This window comes from Hyla sarda, chromosome 7, assembly GCF_029499605.1.
Source record: "Hyla sarda isolate aHylSar1 chromosome 7, aHylSar1.hap1, whole genome shotgun sequence".
NCBI classification, from domain to species: domain Eukaryota; kingdom Metazoa; phylum Chordata; class Amphibia; order Anura; family Hylidae; genus Hyla; species Hyla sarda.
Genome location: NC_079195.1, coordinates 214,950,627 through 214,965,749, shown reverse-complemented (window position 1 = coordinate 214,965,749; position 15,123 = coordinate 214,950,627). Strand labels below are relative to the sequence as shown.

Genomic DNA, 15,123 nt, shown 5'->3' with positions numbered 1-15,123 from the left:
AATAAAACATAAAGTTTTATAAAGTGAAAAAATGTTGGGAGTGTGATGGTTAATCATGTATATATATATATATATATATATATATATTTTTTTTTAATTTATTTATTTATTTTTTTTAAAACACATTTATATATGTATATACCATACGTATTGCCGGACATCCTCCTCCATACGACACCTTAGGAACTGTTTCATTTTGCGGTGGAGCGCTGGAAGTGAAACACCTATAAACTTTTTTTTATAGTATTTTACGCTTTTCTTTTTGATGACTTGATATTCTTTTCATAATGACGATATTCAGAGTTGGAATAAGATGGAGGTTATAGCACCCTGGGCACACTTAACCCGTTCAATAAATCACTAGCTTAAGGCGAAAAACAGATCATTATGTTAATTACTAGCAGATCCATATGTTGTGAGCGCACCTTGACCGCTGTGTGCTGAATACTCTAAAGCAGTTACATTACAAAATAATATACATATATTTTGTGCATTCAGAAAGTCTTCTGACCCTTTCGCAATTTCTTAGGTTGCGACCTTGTGCTAAATTTAAAGGGGTATTCCAGGAAAAAACTTTTTTTTTTTTTTGTATCAACTGGCTCCAGAAAGTTAAACGGATTTGTAAATGACTTCTATTAAAAAATCTTAATCCTTTCAATAATTATCGGCTGCTGAAGTTGAGTTGTTGTTTTCTATCTGGCAACAGTGTTCTCTGCTGACATCTCTGCTTGTCTCGGGAACTGCACAGAGTAGAATAGGTTTGCTATGGGGATTTGCTCCTAAACTGGGCGGTTCCCGAGACACGTGTCATCAGAGAGCACTTAGACAGAAAAGAACAACCCAACTTCATAAACTCATAAGTACTGAAAATATTAAGATTTTTTAATAGAAGTAATGTACAAATCTGTTCAACTTTCTGGAGCCAGTTGATATATATATATATATAAAAAAGGTTTTTCCTGGATAACCCCTTTAAACCCCCCCCCCCTCTCTGTCACTCTGCACTCAGTACCCCATAATGGGAATGTTAAAATAGAATTGTAGAATTTTTTTTTAATTCGTTAAAAAGAGAAAACTAAATTTTAACATAGACATAAGTATTCAGACCCTTTACTAGGACACATAAATTTAGCTCTGGCTCCTCCCATTTTTCTTGATCATCTCTGAGATGTGATTTCCCCCTGATTGGTGTCACTTCAGCTTATTGGACAGAATTAGTAAACACTCAGCCCTGTCTATATAAGGTTTCACAGCTGACAATTTATATCAGCGCAAAAAAAAAAAAAACCACAAGCCATGAGGAGGAGAGAACTGCCTGTAGAGCTCGGAGTCAGGATTGTGTGGAGGCCCAGATCTGGAGAAAAGGGACACAAACATTTCTGCTGCAATGAAAGTTCCCAAGAGCTCAGGGACCTCCATAATTATGACATGGAAGAAGTTTGGAACAACCAGGACTCTTCCTAGATTTGCCGCCCCACCAAACTATGTAATCGGGGAGATGGGACTTGATAAGAGAGGTGATAAGGCCCAATCACCTCAAAGTGGTAAAAGTGGCATAAAAATAATGCCAGAAAACTGATGTAAAGCCAAAATAACTCCCTTTCCCCCTTGCCCTGTCTCCAGATGACCATTACCCCTTGTAGAGTGCACCTGTTGTAGAGGGGCACCACCAAACCTTATGGTTTGGCGGTGCCCCTCTACAACAGGTGCACTCTACAAGTTCAACAATGGGGACCCTTACAGTCATTATATGGGATTTTGTGGGTTTCCCTCTTAGACTGGGTTCCCATATATCAGGCATCCAGCCGTTTCCCTCCGGCCTGCACCGGAGGGAAACTGATACTATAACTGATCCCATTAATTTGAATGGGGCAGTTCACAATCCGGATGGTTGGACAAGCCGGAGGGCACCGGACAGGGGAATGCAGCTTGCTGCGTTCCCCTGTCCGCTGCGCAAAAACAATGGACACCAGATGCCATACAACTGATGACAACTTGTCATCAGTTGTGGCATCAGTTGCATCTAGATTTAGGCTGAGTTCACCTATGCCGGATGCCAGACATATGGGTATCCAGCCTTACACATGCACCCTTGCCTCGTGACGTCAATGGCTTGGATGTAGGTAAACAAGTCCTTGAGATCCGTACTCCGGAGCCAAGAAAGGTCGATTGTTAAGGCTGAGATTCCAGATACACCACAACCGTAGCAGATACTCAGAGATTGTTCAATCCAGTTGTGGCCAATCTGTTTTTTATCAGTGCCGGAAGGTCTCCAGGGTCTTATCCTACCCAGAATTACACCTATTAAAATTATTCTAAGATGGTTACGAGCATCTTAAAGGGGTATTCCAGTTAAAAACATTTTTTTTTCATATCAACTGGCTCCAGTTAAACAGATTTGTAAATTACTTCTATGAAAAAAATCTTAATCCTTCCAGTACATATCAACTGCTGAAGCTGAGTTGTTCTTTTCTGTCTTCAGTTTAGGGCGGCCCTGAGGGGCTTGTCCCTAAAATTGTAAATAAATTAATTGCCCTACGACGCCTAAGGGGAATTTTGGTTTCTTATGTTCTTTTCTGTCTGACAACAGTGCTCTCTGCTGACACCTCTGTCTTTCCCAGGAACTGTCCAGAGTAGGAGCAAATCCCCATAGCAAACATCTCCTGCTCTGGACAGTTCCTGACATGGACAGAGGGGTCACCAGAGAGCACTGTGGTCAGACTGAAAAGAACAGCTCAACTTCCGCAGCTGATAAGTACTGGAAGGATTAAGATTTTTTCATAGAAGTAATTTACAAATTTATATAACTTTCCGGAGCCAGTTGATATAAAAAAAATAGTTTTTTACTGGAATACCCCTTTAAGAGCCCTTTACTATAAATAACAAGAGGGAGCGATCCAGAAGGTATTTGCGCATGCTCACCACTGGTGTACAACAATCAGCGCGGCTGATGACGGGTAATACGGCCCCCGTCAGTCGTACGGCAGCAGCCGGCGCTTTTAATGGACTGTTGTATCTTAGGCAAAGCAGAAAAACCTGGGCTAATAAATAGCATCGACTACGTACTGCAAACTATGGAGTTATGGTAAAGAGCTTCTCAAAGGGGAAGATAATAATGGATTATTTCCAAGATATCTCGGGTAGAAGGAAAAGGAGCAGTCACTGTAATACAATTGAAAGAATGACGGCGGGCCAGATTAGGCTTGACTGCGATGAGGAGGATGTTTTGATTGCATCGGCTGCTTTTAGCATAAATGGAGCATAGAAAGAGCCTGATTAACATGATTAGGACGACTGTGTCTCTCGCTTGATTTTATAGTTCAAGCACAAGGCTGCGATGATGATGGGAAATGCTATATGGCTGCCAGAGTTTACTTTCTGCTCTCGAGTTATTTAATTCTGCTGATGCGACTCTTTATCTGGTAACATCTCTGCTCTGACACATAATGTCCTATCTGCTTCAGAAAGATTCTATGTGCCGAGGGTGTAGGGTGAGGAGAGAAAATGATGGTGTCATTAGATTACTTGTGATTCTGTCATCTTAAATGAATAATAATAATAATTCTAAAAAATCTTCTAATAACTTAATAATAATAAATAATAATATTATCATCATTTCTATCTATATAATATTTTTTTTAAATTAATTTATTTATCTCTCTATCTATCTATAGATATCTATCTATCTCATATCTATCTATCTATCTCATATCTATCTATCCCATATCTATCTATCTATCTATCTATCTATCTATCTATCTATCTCATATCTATCTCATATCTATCTCTCTATCTCATATCTATCTATCTCATATCTATCTATCTCATATCTATCTATCTCATATCTATCTATCTATCTCATATCTATCTATCTCATATCTATCTATCTCATATCTATCTATCTATCTCATATCTATCTATCTCATATCTATCTATCTCATATCTATCTATCTATCTCCTATCTATCTATCTCATATCTATCTATCTCATATCTATCTATCGATCTCTCTATCTCATATCTATCTTGTATCTATCTATCTATCTCATATCTATCTATCTCATATCTATCTATCTCTCTATCTCATATCTATCTATCTATCTATCTATCTATCTCATATCTATCTATCAATCTCATATCTATCTCATATCTATCTATCTCATATCTATCTATCTATCTCATATCTATCAATCTAATATCTATCTATCTACTATCATTTATCTAAACATATGTGTGTAAATATATGTAAAAATATGTTCCAGCATAACTACTTAACCATGATGTTGGTCCAGTGGTGCTTGTGGTTCTGTAATTTATAGTCAACAATAACAATAAAAAAATAGACACTACTAATAATTGAATTATAATGAATATATTATAATATCTATCTATCTTTCTATGTATCTATCTGTCTATCTATCTATCTCATATCTATCTATCTCATATCTATCTTTCTCATATCTATCTATCTATCTCATATCTATCTATCTATCTATCTATCTATCTATCTATCTCATATCTATCTATCTATCTATCTCCTATCTATCTATCTCATATCTATCTCCTATCTATTATCGATCTTAACTAATGTATGTAAATATGTTAAATAGTATGTCCCAGCATAACTACCTTACCATGATGTTGGTCCATGGCAATCCCTGCAGCCAGAGAGTAACGCAATCAGGAGATGTAACTAAAGCCCCATCTACTCACCATGTTACTCTCAGGCTGCGGAGATTTAAATTGGCGCTGTCAGAATCCAAAACTTTTTATATGTTTTACATCTTTACAAAACATTAACTTTTCTAATATACTTCATAAAAAAGTATCTCCTTTTTATAGAAATCATGGCTTATAAAAAAAAAAGACCTCTAGGGGTCTCCGTTCCATCCAGAACATAATCCTGTCCGGCTGCAGCATCATCTTTGTCCATGCTAAAGCACAGGCTGGGACAAAGTCCAGGAAGTGAGGGCGGAACTAACACTCCTCTGTGCTCACTCCTGTCCTATCAGACTGAAAACAGAGAGGAGGGGGTTACAGAGCAGCCTGCAGTGATTAGATGAAGAGACCCAGCACAGCAGACTCAGGGAGGTAGTGAACGCATGGTGAGTAAGAGCTGGCTCTGTGCTTGCCTTGGACATGCCCCTTCCTGTACAGTGGATGTCAGTATAAGTGAACAGCAGAACCAAGGGGTTTGGTACAGAAGCTAGACACATAAAAAAAGACATGCAAAGCATCTGCATGACCTAGTGAATAACATAAAGAAGCATTCTTTTTTTTCTGTGATATGACAGGTTCCCTTTAAGCATCCTACCAATGTCATGGTAAAGTATGATTTAACTGTCCAGCAGGCAGTTTTTGAGAATAGTTAGTGCAAAGGCAGAGAGAGGAGATGAGGCTGGTGGTGGGGATAAAAAAGATTTATTGTGGGCTGAGATAAGAGGAAGGGATGAGAAAAGGCATTATTTCAGGGGCTGGGAGAGGGCATGATGGCTCCAGGACACTGGGAAAGCTGGGTGGCACATAGTATGCATTCACATGTTGAAAGCAGCTGCAAGTTTCACCACCACCATTCACCTAAATGAGTTAGCCGACAATCTACGAACCAGCTGTGAGTATATCCCCATGTTAACATACCCTTAAACTTATTTAAAGGGGAACTCCGCCCCTAGACATCTTATCCCCTATCCAAAGGATAGGGGATAAGATGTCTGATCGCGGTGGTTACCTATAGCAACCATTCAGATTTCAGCTTTTAATTTGGTTAATTGCTATGGGCAATTCTCGTCCTTCCTTTGATAATTCTCCTAAATTTGGCGCACACCATGCACTTCTTTTTGTGGCGGAGCAGCGCATTTTTTGGTACAAATGTTGTTGCTTTGTCCTCATTCTAAATAAATATAAAGGATTTTCATGTAATAAGATTGACAGAACCCTCCAAACTCTTACACAGTAATCCTATTATATCTACCTTAAACATTCACACGCACTCGCTTAAGTATTCTGATCTCTGATGAAATTGGTTTTACATAATGTCACAGATCCATGGAAATGCTTGAACAAAATTGGAATTGTCTGCGTCTCCGGCTGATTTCAAAGCCATATCCATGGCGGTACAGAGATTTTTTCTCCAGTGCTTGTTTAAAGATCCTCTCGGCTTTTGTGGGATCTGTCTTAGATGAATTTCAGTCTGTGAGTCTTACTGCGCATCTGGACCTAATAAACGGCATTAAGTGAAAATAAATTAACTTCTAGCCTCATAGAATGAACCTGTCACTGTCAATCACAGAGAAATGAGCAGGTTGTGCTATAGTGATCACATAGGGCTGGAAAACGCAGGCCAAAAGGGTATACACTGATCTTCCATAACTTTAAAACCAGCCTGATATCATATAGGTCCTTCTCATGCACCCGACCCAATGGAGTGCGGACACCATTGACCTAAGAAGGTGTTCCTCTCATGCACTGGACCCAATGAAGTACATACAACATAGACCTAAGAAGGTGTTCTTCTCATGCACCTAATCAGATAAAGTATGGACACCATAGACTTAGGAAAGTGTCCTTCTCATGCACCTGACCCAATGAAGTGCGGACACCATTGACCTAAGAAGGTGTCCTCCTCATCCACATGACTCAATGAAGTATGGAAAACATAGACCTAAGAAGGTGTTCCACTCATGCACTGGACCCAATGAAGTACAGACAACATAGACCTAAGAAGGTGTTCTTCTTATGCACCTGACCCAATATAGTATGGACACCAAAGACCTAAGAAGGTGTTCCTCTCATGCACTGGACCAATGAAGTACACACAACAGAGACCTAAGAAAGTGTTCTTCTTATGCACCTGACCCAAAAAAGTATGGACACCATAGACCTAAGAAGGGGTCCTTCTCATGCACCTGACCCATTGAAGTATGGACACCATAGACCTAAGAAGGTGTCTTTCTCATGTAACTGACCAAATGCAGTATGGATACCACAGGCCTAAGAAGGTGTCCTTCTCAGACACCTGACCCACTGAAGTATGGAGAACAGAGACCTAAGAAGGTGTCCTTCTCATGCACTGGACCCAATGAAGTATGGACACCATAGACCTAAGAAGGTGTCCTTCTCATGCACCTGACCCAAAAAAGTATGGACACCCTAGACCTAAGTAGATGTCCTTCTCATGCACCTGACACAATGAAGTATGGACACCATAGACCTAAGAAGGTGTCTTTCTCATGTAACTGACCAAATGCAATATGGATACCACACGCCAAAGAAGGTGTCCTTCTCAGGCACCTGACCCACTGAAGTATGGTGAACAGAGACCTAAGAAGGTGTCCTTCTCATGCACTGGACCCAATGAAGTATTTACACCATAGACCTAAGAAGGTGTCCTTCTCATGTATCTGACCAAATGCAGTATGGCCACAATAGGCCTAAGAAGGTGTCCTTCTCATGCACCTGACCAAATAAAGTATGGACACCATAGAGCTAAGAAAGTGTCCTTCTCCTACACCTGACACAATGAAATGTGGACACCATAGACCTAAGAAGGTGTCCTTCTCGTGTATCTGACCAAATGCAGTATGGATACCACAGGCCTTAGAAGGTGTCCTTCTCATGCACCTGACCCAATGAAGTATGGACATCATAGACCTATGAAGATGTCCTCCTCATGCACCTAATCAAATAAAGTATGGACACCATAGACTTAAGAAAGTGTCCTTCTCATGCACCTGACCCCAAGAAGTGTGGACACCATAGACCTAAGAAGGTGTCCCTCTCATGTATCTGACCAAATGCAGTATGGACACCATAGGCCTAAGAAGGTGTCCCTCTCAAGGACCTCACCCAATGAAGTATGGACATCAAAGATCTAAGAAGGTGTCCTTGTCATGCACCTAATCAAATAAAGTATGGACACCATAGACCTAAGAAGGTGTCCTTCTCATGCACCTGACATCTACTGTGTTTATACTGTTTTGGGGCCCTCCTTTACTTTATCTTCATACACATGGGTTAAGGTTTCGGTCCCCTGAATGTTTTAAGCAGAACTTTGACACTAAATAGCACCCTCGGCCTATTCCCAGTAAACCCGCACCTCATTGCAACCCTATAATTTAATACACAATCTGGCCGCGTCTACCTCTTTTCATTCCGGAATACTGTATATTAACACGTTGCCTCCCATTAATCCAACCCTATCACGACTCGCAATAATGAAACAGAAGAACTTTCGGAGCTTCCTACCAGTCAACGCAAAGCAAAAAAAACTAAAAAACTAAAGACTGATAAAAGGGATTGTTTTCAGCAGAGTAAATTATAGCCGCTCACATTTTATAATATTCATTTAGGACACGATGACATTAGGTCACTGGACAAATAAGATAAGGGATTGGTAAGTCCCATAAGTTGTAAATAGAGGGATAGCAGGTATTGTGGCTGCCAACATAAGCAATACTCCCCGAATAATTAACTTCACCTTTTCCCGCTGCCAATTTATCCTTGTGACAATTGGAAGACTTTCATTTCAGCTCCAGGTTTGCGGCCGCGAGAAAAAAACCTCCACATCCTACTGGTAAATAATAAGTCCGAGTGCTGTTTACATTGTGCATTACATTTATTTCTGTAATGCAGTGTTTCCCAACCAGTGTGCCTCCAGCTGTTGCAAAACTACAACTCCCAGCATGCCAGGACAGCCGAAGGCTGTCCTGGCATGCTGGGGGTTGTAGTTTTGCAACAGCAGGAGGCGCCCTGGTTGGAAAACATTTAATTAGATTAAAGGGGTTTTCTAGGATGAGCCATAATACTCCGATCAGTGCGGTCCAACCCCCTCCGATAGTCGCAGTAAAATGAGTTGCAAGCAGACAGCGCCGTACATTGTGTAGTGGCCATGCTGGGGTACTGCAGCTCATTTCCTATTCACTTGAATGGGAACTGAGCTGCAGTAACCGAGCATGGCCACTACACAATGTACGGCGCTGTCTGTTTCCGGGTCCATTCACGGTGCATGTTGACCCCCTAATAATCTTAAAATTGATGATCTATTATACAGATTTGTAAATTATTTCTATTTAAAAATCCCAACTCATCCAGCACTTGTATGCTCCAGAGGAAGTGGTGTAGTTCTTTCCAGTCTGACCACAGTGCTCTGTCTGACGCCACTGTTGCACAGCAAACACCTACAGGACGCACTCATTTGATCTCTGTGGACCTGAGGAAGGCGCTTGTTAGCGCCGAAACGCGTCGTCCTATCATTTCTATTTTCAATAAATCTTTTGTCCTGTGCAACCATGGCTTTTGAGTCCTATTCTTCACAAGCAGAAGCGCTCCACCCAAAATCCCCAGTTTTTTCTGTTCACTTCGCTGTATGTGTCAGGAATCCTCATAGCAAACCCCTCCTGCTCTGGACAGTTCCTGACATGGACTGAGGTGTCAGCAGAGAGCACTGTGGTCAGACTGGAAAGAACTACACAACTTCCTCTGGAGCATACAGCAGCTGAAAAGTACTGGAAGGATTAAGATTTTTATATAGAAGTCATTTACAAATCTAGAAGTGCTCAAAAATAAGTGGAATCACCCTTCTAGGTGTGGACAGGAATTAAATTGCTCTGAATACAGGGTTTAGAAAATGCTATCAGAAAAAAAACGAAAAAATTTTTTTTAACAATTTTCAAATATTTTTAAAATTTTTAGAAGAAAAATGAGGATGTAACAGGTTCTCTGTCAATAAACGTATATTTAATAATTGAATAGATTTATAAAATAAGCATATAAGACTAGAAGAGCCCTTACTACAGATTCAGATGGTTAAAGGGGTACTCCGGTGGAAAACTTTTCTTTTTAAATGAGCATGTGGTGACTAGGTGGTGCAGGTAATAGTGTAGGGTATGTTGGTATTAACCCTATGTTGTTGTGATGCCAGGGTGCAGTTTCCTTAGAGTAATGATCCTACCGCCAACCATCCCAGAAACGGTAGGGAGAAATAATTAAATGTCCACAGCAGATATTTGATGAAAACCGGAATAAACTTTACTGCATATTTTATGCAACTGCAGGTAACAGAACAGTCTTTGTATAGAGGACCGTAGTTCAGGTTCCACACAGGTTTGCTGGGACTTCTAAGTACAATGAGCTTTGATTTGCTAGCCACTGTGCTACTGAATTTAGGATAATTGAGTTGCAGTAGTCACACAGGATTTTAGAAGTTTTGAGCTGGATGACTCACGGTTTAGTGGCTGCGGAAGATTAGGCCTAGCTTGAATTGATGAAGAGCTGTGAGATGTGCTTTCTCTGATAGTCCGGCAGGAAGAGAGAGAATTTAGTGGCAGAAGCCCCTTTTATATTAAGGGGGTGGGACAAAGCTCATTGGTCAGCAGAACCTGTCAGTCCTGACCTCTGGAATTCTGGGTATATCACATGACCCGAAAGTCCTTAAACCATAGCATAACATAAATTACAGGCACGTGACCTCTAAGGTACTATGCAGAGGTATCCTATATGAATTAAATATATAAATATACACATTAAATATCAATATATTAAGAGGCGACTAGGGGTTAGCCCTTCAGGAGAGCCCATAATCATGAAGGGACAAAAGGGACAGGACATGTCCTGTACCGGGACACCACAAACTGGTGCCAGAAAGTTAAACAGATTTGACGGCGTCACACCCCCTCCCATAGACTTGCATAGCAGGGGCCGGGGGTGACGTCCCACGGGGGCGGAGTCGTGACGTCACGATTCTCCGGCCCCATGGTCGCCACCCGGCTGTTTGTGAGCTGGCACCGCGGCGTGCAGCTCAAACAGGTGGGTGGCGAATACAAGATTGCGGGGGTCCCCAATGGTGGGACCCCCGCGGTGAGACATCTTATCCCCTATCCTTTGGATAGGGGATAAGATGTCTCAGGGCCGAAGTACCCCTTTAAGTTCAGTAAGATGGCAGATTGCATTCACTAAACAGCATATTCATTGCATTTTATTATATGTTTTATTGTGATATTAACCATCTGAATCTGTAGCAAGGGCCCTTCTAGTCTTATATGCTTATTTTATGCTTATTTTATAAATCTATTCAATTATTTCCAATAAGATATGCGTTTAATGACATAGAGCCAGCTACATCCTAATTTTTTCTTCCAAAAATGTATTTTTTTTAAAGGTCTTTTTGAGAAAAACCGTCCGGTGGGTAAGGTTAGTCATTCCAGGCTGTCCATCTACACCGGGAGGCCCTCTTCTCTGCTCTGGGCCAGCCACAGACTAGTTACATTGCGTTGACGACGACGCGCAGGGACATAAGTGCGCAGCACACGTCTGTGACGTCCCTGCGCATGAATGTCCCTAGTTTGGGGCTGGCCCAGAGCGGAGAAGAGGGCCTACTGGTGAAGATGGACAGCCCGGAACGACTAACCCTCCCCACCGGTTGGTCCCTGCAGCATAGATGGCCGAAGATGGATGGCCTGGCCCATCCCCTCACAGCTAAGCCAGAAGCGGTTTTTGTTCACTCGAGTATAAGCCGAGGGGGGGGCGCTTTCAGCACGAAAAATCATGCTGAAAAACTCGGCTTATACTCGCGTATATACGGTATATATATAATATTGTATGTATAACTGTACTTTTGTATCTCTCCATGCCAATTGTCAGATCAGGCAAGAGAATGGAATTATGATGACACTCTAAAGCTGGAGCGTAGGACTTGCATGAAAATGTACATAATATGCAATTGTGCGTCATTCATGCAGTACGAGTCTGATGATGATTATTCCCAAAGGCCAGACAGGTGTTATAAGGCTGATAATATAAGTATTACAATTCGGAGATGGAGAATGATGACAACAGCAGGAGAAGAGTGTGATGATCTTGTATGAGGCAGTGACCTGTGCACTCATAGAATCACCAGATAACAAGTCTGACATACAGGGAATACATACAAGTTTTCTTCTTTGAAGGGGTTATCTGGTTTAAAAAAATATATATAATCTCCATTAACCCATTCAAAAATTCAGATTCACATAGAGGGTTCAGAGGCGCCATACGAGAGAAAATACAGAGAATGTCCTTTTTTGGAGGACTTAGGTCAAGGGTCTCCAAACTGTGGACCTGCAGATATTGCAAAACTACAACTCCCAGCATGCCCGGACAGCCACGGCTGGGAGTTGTTGTTTTGCAACATCTGGAGGTCCACAGTTGTGAGACCCCCTTACCTAGAGAATGTTCGTGCATTACACAGCCCCACTAGGGACTCTGTAATACTCAGATTTTACCTGTAGTGGCGCTGCAGAGGAATTTTTAAGGTTTCCCCACATATTTCAGATATAGGGATAGCAGCAGCAGTATACTAATGGAGCTGGAGGGGAGGTGTAAAACTACTATATATCCTGATCCCATAGAGATAGCAGCAGCAGTATACAGGTAGAGCTGGAGGAAAGGTGTATAGCTACTATATATCCTGATTCCATAGTGATTGCAGCAGCCGCAGCAGTATACAGAAAAAGCTGGAGGGGAAGTGTAAAACTGCTATATATCCTGATCCCATAGTGATAGCAGCAGCAGTTGTATATGGATAGAGCAGAAGGGGAGGTGTATAACCACTATATATCCTGATAACATAGAGATAGCAGCAGTATACAGATAGAGCTGATGGGAGGGGGGTAAATAACTAAAAGATATCCTGATCCCCTAAAGATAGCAGCAGCAGTATACAGAGCTGGTTGGGGATGGGACTGTGAGCTACCAGAAGCTAGTTCACAGGAAGTCAGCTAAACCAGAACTGACCACTACCTCTGATACATTAAAGGGAAACTCCGGGGTACTAAATCCATAGCCCATCCTTTCCCTCTCACCAACCTATGTATTTGTCTAAATATCATTAATTAGCTATATACAGCAGTTTCCCTCTTTCAGCTGTCACTTACAGGCAGGAAATGAGAGAAAAATGTAATTCTCAAATCCACCTTGTCTTGGTGTAAACCCCTCTGGGAAACCTAGCCCCCACCCTTCAGGACAACACCACCTGATTTCTGTCTGATTTCTGTTTGGTCTAGAGCTCTGGTTGTACAGACACACCTCCTCTCCCTGTGTGAGAGCTTGTGAGCTGTGAGAGAAAAGCAGTGAAGATTTTCAGTCACAACTGAGCACATAGCTGCAGTTTTTCTGCTGAATATCTAATCACTGACTTCTGCTTTCAGAGAACAGCATGATTTATTGCTGGAGGAAGGATAGTCTGAAAGAAAATACCTGTACAGTGTGTGTGAGCTGCAATGTAAGCCTGCACACATATAGTGAAAACAGTTTGCTGGCAGCCATTACACAGAGCTGCACTGACTTCTGGGAGTTGTAGTCTGTGCTGCAAACAAGGAAAAAGTATTTAGGAGACATCAGGGGCCAAAGGAGCTGCAAAAACCACATGAATAACTACCGGGGACACAGAACAGGTATTGTGGTGGCTTTGGGGCATTTTTTTTTCTTAACTTCCCTGGAGTTTAATCACTGTGATTTGTTATGGGTCAGACTGGTGATCACATGACCCAGTTACAGAAATATAATGCATGTTTACAGCTGTGCTGGAATGAAACAGATGGCACTGTAAGACTGTGCATGATATGGGCATTAAAAAAAAAGAACGCCTGGAGTCCTTCTTTAACCAGTTACAAGAACTCAGTGGAAGCGTCAGCTGGAGCTCTTGTAGAATCAGTTAACATCTTCATACGTCTTTTTTCTTCTTATTCTCTTACTTCCTCCTGATGCGATGATTGACATCTTCAGCGGCGTCTGCCGTCCCATAAATCACGGCGTTAATGCACAGCCCAATGTGGCTTTTGTTTGGGAGAAATGGCTTGTACTAGGATTTTTCTTCTTCATCAATGTCAGGAACGCGGTGATTAATAACGTCTTGTGAAATGCAAAGTGGTTTCTACGCACAATTATAATAATTCATTTTTGGACGGATGGCGTGTGTCACCATCAAAATAATTGATATCTCTTGTTTACTCCAGATTCCCTGTCGGTCAGGGTTGTAATGCCTGCCTCAGCTATTTTACTCGTGCCAACAAGGTCTTGGCCTACCACTTCAGTTGCCCCTGGATCAGCTCTTCCTGGATCTTCTCCGCCTTAAAAAAACAAAGAATCACTAGTAAATATACCGGATTTTTTGCCGTATAAGACGCACTTTTTCTTCCCCAAAACTGTGGGGAAAAAGTCGGTGCTTCTTATACGGCGAATACACCCCTATTTCGGCGGTCCCTGCGGCCATCAACGGCTGGGACCTGCGGATAATACAGGACATCACCGATCGCGGTGATGCCCAGTATTAACCCTTCAGATGCGGCGATCAAAGCTGACCGCTGCGTCTGAAGGGAAAGTGACACTAACCCGGCTGTTCAGTTGGGCTGATAGGGGCCGCCGCGATTTTACCACGACGGTCCCGAACAGCCCTACTGAATTGCCGGGTTAGTGCTTACAGGACACCGGGGGGGGGGGGGGGGGGGACACACCTTACCTGCCTCCTCGGTGTCTTCTCCGTTCAGGGATCCCCTGTATAGCCGGCGCTCTCCTTCCTCGTCATCACGTCATCGCGTACGTGGGTCGGCGTGCGTAACGACGTGATGGCGGCGACGGAGAGCAAGGATACCCGGCCGGCAGCAGAGACGTTCCGCAGCGACGGGGACACGGCGACAGCGATGGAGCGGCATCCAGGGCAGCGGTGACGGGTCCGGAGCAGCGGGGACACGTGAGTATTACCTCCTGTGCAGTGGTCTTCAATCTGCAGACCTCCAGATGTTGCAAAACTACAACTCCCAGCATGCTGGGAGTTGTAGTTTTGCAACATCTGGAGGTCCGCAGGTTAAAGACCACTATTGGGTTCAAAATCTTAATTTTTTTTCGATTTTACACCTATAAATCGGGTGCGTCTTATACGCCGGTGCGTCCTATAGGGTGAAAAATACGGTAAGACCATAGTGCCAAGCTTATTTTTTATTTGTTTGTTTAGTTATTTCCTATATATTTATGTGTTTTATTTCCTGTTTATTTCCTATATATTTAATTATTTCTTATTTATTTATTTCCTGTTTATTTATTTATTTCTTATTTATTTATTTTCTATTTACTTATTTATTTAGTTCTTCTAGGAA

General features: G+C 41.9%; 1 protein-coding gene across 1 annotated transcript in view; it reads right to left on the bottom strand.

Annotated features, from left to right (window-relative positions):
- LOC130283309 (vitellogenin-1-like) overlaps positions 1-10,288 on the bottom strand; it is a 138,987-nt gene extending 128,699 nt beyond the window's left edge. The window contains exon 1 of the mRNA XM_056532611.1: positions 10,221-10,288. The gene's annotated coding sequence lies outside the window, so the exon portion shown is untranslated. The remainder of the gene's footprint in view (positions 1-10,220) is intronic.
- Positions 10,289-15,123: the final 4,835 nt, after the last annotated feature.